The sequence below is a fragment of the Odocoileus virginianus genome, chromosome 25 (assembly GCF_023699985.2).
Source record: "Odocoileus virginianus isolate 20LAN1187 ecotype Illinois chromosome 25, Ovbor_1.2, whole genome shotgun sequence".
NCBI lineage: Eukaryota > Metazoa > Chordata > Mammalia > Artiodactyla > Cervidae > Odocoileus > Odocoileus virginianus.
The window spans coordinates 15,724,887-15,730,886 of record NC_069698.1 but is presented as its reverse complement, the minus strand read 5'-3'; the positions used below and the strand labels follow the sequence as shown (position 1 = coordinate 15,730,886).

The 6,000-nt window shown below is 35.2% G+C and overlaps 1 long non-coding RNA gene across 1 annotated transcript in view; it reads right to left on the bottom strand.

The window, feature by feature from the left end:
• Window positions 1-207: 207 nt before the first annotated feature.
• Window positions 208-6,000, bottom strand: part of LOC110121927 (uncharacterized) — a 93,753-nt gene continuing 87,960 nt past the window's right edge. Inside the window, exon 3 of the long non-coding RNA XR_011483526.1 lies at window positions 208-323. This is a non-coding gene — a long non-coding RNA (uncharacterized lncRNA). The remainder of the gene's footprint in view (window positions 324-6,000) is intronic.

The window sequence follows — 6,000 nt, the reverse complement described above, 5'->3', positions numbered from 1 at the left end:
AAATTAGAAGTTTTAGAATACAATGAAAAATTGTTAAATTCAGAGAAGAGACCAAGGAACCCCACCCTGTAGAATCTTGCTCAAGAAAAGAAAAAAATCTGTTGTGAAAACACAGAAACCTGAGACGTTTTGAGGAATAATTTGAACGGTGAGGGGGCCTGCGCCTAGTGGCTCACTTTAACTATGAGGACTGCGACTCACCAGGAATCCTGCAGCTGCACAAGGGAGGAGAAAAGAGCAGAAATAGCGGCACATCACGGCACAGGTGAGAGAGAGCCTGGATGGCGCCTCCTGTCCTCCAGAACACGCGAAGCTGCACCTTCCTGCAGGCGTAAATCACAGCGTATAAATGTAAAATCTGCTCCTCAGACTTACATGTGTTTATCCAATGAAGTATTTGGCAGAAGGCAGGTGACAGTTGTGGGACAGAGTTTCAAATTTCCTGAGGAATTCCATCTGAACAACCTGACAACTTGATGGTCAGAAAATAACTCAGTAAGCTTTCTTAGATTTAGTATTTCCTTTTGTGAAATTAAAAAATATATATATATAATACTTTGTCTAATAATTATTAAATATGAATATAAATTATATATATTTAAAGTGCTTTAAATGGGACTTGGAACACTGTGTATACACTAAACAAAAGGAAGCTACCTTTGGTTACTTTGTCCCAGATACTATGTTTTGAGCAAAGAATAAAATGATGTACAAAACCATAATCTCTGCTTTCCATCTCCTCTGCAAACTTCATTTTCCAGGACATCAGATGATTTTTCACTTGTTTTTGCCGAAACCATCTTGCTAAAGTGTCTCCCTAATTCTGACAAGCTATGCCCACTGCGTGAAATCCATGTTTTGTGCAATAGAATGATATATTTAAATGGCTCATCAGTCATGTTGCCTGCATGCGCCATATACTCCAATACTTTTCCATTGTCCCTATAAAATAATTGAACTGCTTGCCTGTATACAAGGCTGCACTTGAACTAGAGCTGCCCACTTCTCTGACCTCATTTTTTGACCTACTCACTCTCATCCACTCTAATTCAGCCATATTGGTTTCCTTGCTATTCCTCACACTGCCAACCCTATTCATGATTCAGGACCCTGATAAATTGATCTCTCATCCATCTATAATACTCTTTACCCTCATCATCATATGACTATTTCTTTCTATCACAAGGGTCCACAGCCCAAATCTCAATTCATCAGAAATGCTTTTCCTAATGCAAAAATGCAATACTGCTTCCTTATTTTGTCTTTGAAACACTTTGTGTTATTTGTTTTCTTATTCTTACCGGTGTACTATATCTAGAATTTACATCAAGGAGAGCAGGGATATTTTCTCTCTGTCTTACCTCCACTGCTTAAAATAGAGCAGTACTTATAGTAGGTGCTTAATTCATGATTGCAGACTCAATGAAATTGAATATAATTTCATATGAGTTGTTCTCCAGGAATTAAAGCAAACATCCATACTATTATTTGAAGAGTACATGGAATGAGGACTTGTCAGATAATTACAAAGGAAGAGAACTCAGATACAGAAAATACCTCTTTAACCAGGAAAGTAAAGTGAATTGCAACATTTCTATAAAATCCCTTTATCACTCCGTGTGAAATATGCATGGTTTTATTCATTCACAAGACTAATTTGGCAAAAATTTCCTGGGTGTATAGTACTTGCTAAGCATATATGTGATAATTTCTCCCAAAGAGAAATTTAGAATATATTTCCCAAATTTATAATATAACATAATAACTATTGGTTTATAGATGAAATGACACAATGAAATAAGTCTCACATAATGAGGATGGGAAATGGAAAGGAAAGGAAATGTGGATGAGGAAGAAAGGAAGGTCTAGGACAGCACTGCTCAATAAAAGTCAAAGATACAAGTCATATATGTAACTTTATATTTTCTAATGGCCACAGTAAAAAGAGTAAAAGAAAATAGAGAAACAATGAATAGATTTTAACTACTATTTGTTACTAAGTTTTGAAGTCTAGTGTGTATTTTATAATTGCAGCACATTTCAATCAATCCAGACTAGACACATTCTGAATGCTCCTTAGACACGCGAGGCTAATGGTCATCTTCTTGCACAGGTTCGCCCAGAAGGAGATAGAATTTATTCCTTCTGTCTGGCACATGCAAAAGTGAGGCTTAACTTCCCTGAGCACTGAAATGAGTTCAATTTTTAGCAAATTCCAATTCCTTAAAGCTGTGTTTTGTATGTAAAAATGAATGACAAAAGTAACAAGTGAATAAAGCGAATCGACAATGCAACACAAGATCATGGGATGTCAAGAAATGGTGAATTAATTGGCATGGTACTATTAAACATGTATGATGAGAAAATAATCACAAAAGGTAGATACAGCAGAAAGAAAACAAGAGGTTAAATATTCATGCTAAGGAGTTTGAAAAATCATATTCTAAAACTTGGGAAGAATCTACAACAGGAGATTTTGTGTCTTGGAAGAAACAGAACAAATAAGAGGTTGTATGTATTTATATATATATATATATATATATATATATATATATATATACACTCACACACACACACACACACACACATATATATATATATACACTCACACACACACACACACTTATATGTGTCTTTGTGTATAAAATCTATCTTTCAAATACATACATACATATGTATTGAGAGAGTGCTGGAGAGAGAGGAACCAAGAAAGGGAAAGAGAAAGGGAAAGGGAGAGGAAAATGGAAAATTCTATTTCAGGGGGTTGACATGCAATTCTGAAGCCTGGCAAGTTCAAGATCTTCAAGGTAGCCTGCTACACTGGAGAGATGATAGAGATGTAGAGAATATGTGGTGGAAAGAGAACTGAATCCACCTCAGTAACTGGTTTACTAATACCAAACATATAAATAGAAGCTACTATATAAATTTACATTGCAAGCTACTGATATTTTACAGAGCTCTATAATTCATTTTTTAAAATTTCAATTTGGATAATTTTGATGCACAGAAAATTATAAAATCAAAACAATCAAAGTAGTATCTGTACACTACCAAGTATGTAAAAGGTTGGGCTTGCCAGGTGGTGCAGTAAAGAATCCACCTGCTAATGCAGGAGACACAAGAGATGTGGATTTGACCTCTGGGTCGGGAAGATCTCCTGGAGTAGGAAGATCACTCCAGTATTTTTGTCTGGAAAATTCCATGGAGAGAGGTGCTTAGCAGCCTACAGTTCATGGGGTCACAATGAGTCAGACATGACTCAGTACAGACACATATAAAGGTTGTTAAATATTAGGACTGTATTAATGTTTTATAAAAGTAATTATATCCACCTCTTTCATGTGTTTTAAAATTATATTTATTTCATTCCAACACTACTTGGCTTCTTTGTATAACACAGATCCAACCAGCTGCAACATGCGATCAGTACACTTGCAGTTTCCAGATAGTTGTAGCAGAATTCATGTGTCATTAGAAAATTTTAAAACAGGTTTGTTAATTGAGCTGGGGTCACAGAGTTGGTCACAAGTGAGCAACTGAGCAGTGACAACAAATAGCAAAATTGAGCTGCAGGGATTCAATCTAGCCTGTAAAATAATACGATGACCATGAGGCCAGTAAGAGTTCATTTTTTGCCCACAATTTAAATAGTATTAGCTATTAACTTGAAAAAAAAATGTGCTAACAAATAAAGTCCTGATACAATGTTAACAATTAATGTTTTAAAAGATTAAACAGTTAACAAAGCCATAACAAAGGTTCTTTCCACTAAATGTGTTAACAGAAATTAATTCCTTCCACAATTTATAGAATCATTGAAATAGTGACTTAGACTTTATTAAGTATACCCTGGGATTAATTTAGACACTTCTAGAAAATGTATTAATTTTTTTAGGCCTCTAGGATACCATTTGGTAAATTGATGTTTTACCATATTAAATGGCACCTAAATAATTGCAGTACTATCTTGTGTCTTATCTTAACCCTGAACTTTTCAACTGTTAAAGACAAATATAGCCTAGGGTATTTTAAGTTGAAATATCAAATAAAAAGTTAATGGTGGGCAGAGGCTGATGGATCCCTGAGAGTTAGGCAGGCTTCGCATTTCCTAATAACTCAGACAAGATGTATTGTCAAATCTCTGTGGAGCTGATTAGAAACATTTGCTTCACAGACACATAAAGAAGATCCTCTTCCTACTTTAATCTCAGCCCTAAGCGTTCTATGGTGTGAAATCTTCTAATTTCTACATAGTTGTCTTGTAGCATTTCCATCTTTTAAATATTTTATATTAAGCATATTTCAAAATTGTCTATTCTTCTATAATTATTTTAATTATGCCTTTTACTTTAATATGTTCTGTACTTTATTTTCTAAGTGATAGGTTTATGTTGTGACAACTTTGAACAACTCCCATCCTAACCCCCACCACTCATTCTACTGACAATCACTGTTGTCTATTTAGTTTCTATTTCTCCAAATAATATCCTATGCCATCTAATGCACATTATATGGCTGCATACATATAAAATATATTTATATACATGCACTCATTAGGATACATGTTTATTAATATATATGGTATGTATGTTTATGTAAATATATCATAAACTTTGTATTTTTCCTTCATACAACTAAATGCCATATCTTTATTAGTACACGGGCATTATATTCAATCCTTTCAGCAAAGCAAAAACTTTCATGAAGATAAACTATGTTTTCTTTTTTTTTTCTTTCCCCATTACCTAATAGATAGATATTTAGATCAGTTGGATTCTCTTAGATGCTGTTTAAACAAACAATAAGGGGATTATCATTTCTCATGACAAGAAATATGGAGATTGTGTGTTTTTAAAGATGGGTTAATCAGAAAGACTGTTACTTCATCAAATTTCTAGATTACTTTCCATATCTATGCTTAGGCATCTTCATCATTTTGAAATTCCCCTCATGATCATAACATATTGCAATTATGCCTGCCAACACTTCCTCACATAGCCACACTCATAGAAAATAGGAAGTTATTTACATAGGATCAAAGTTCATATCAAGTACCATTTTTCTGGAACATTTTAATGGTTAATTTTGTGTGTCAACTTGACTGAACCAAGGGATATCCAGAGAGCTAGCAAAACATTATTTTGGGTGTGTGTCTGTGTCTCCAGAAGAGAATAGAATTTGAGTTAGAATAGTTATAATATGTCAAATTTGGTTCATCAATTGTAACAAAATATCAGGACAGGGGGTATCTAGAAGTCTCTGTACATTCTCCTCAATTTTTTGGTGTGTAAAACTGCTCTAAAATGTGTTTAAAAAGCACACAGGTGATAAAGAGAGAGAGAAATTAGTTATCAAGTCATGGAAAGCTATGAGTACATGTGTATTGAGTCACTTCAGTTGTATTAGACTCTTTGTGACCCTATGGACTGTAGCCCCCCAGGTTCCTCTGTCCATTGGATTCTCCAGGCAAGAATACTGGAGTGAGTTGCCATGCCCTCCTCCAGGGGATCTTCCTGATCCAGGGATCAAGCCCGTCCATGTCTCTTATATCTCCTGCCCTGGCAGGTGGGTTCTTTACCACTAGCACCACTTAGGAAGCTATGGAGAAACATTAAATGAATATTGATAGCTGGAAAAAGTTAATTTGAAAAGTTTGCATGCTGTGTGATTCCAACATATGGCATTCTAGAAAAGGCCACCTATGGAGGCAGCGAGAAGATGGTGGTTATCAAGGGTTTGAGGCAAGGGTGGAGATAATAGGTAAAGCGATGATATCTTTAAGGCAAGGAAATTATTCTGTGTGAGGTTGTAATGGTGGATACATGTCCTTACGTATTTGTCAAAACTCATAGAATGTACAGCACAAAGAACAAAGCCGCAGGCAAACTATAAACTTTGGGTGGTAATAATATCTCAGTGTAGTTTCATCAGCCGTAACAAAGGCACCAGCCTAATGCAGGCTACTGATATTGGGGAGTGGTAAGTGGGTGGAGACAG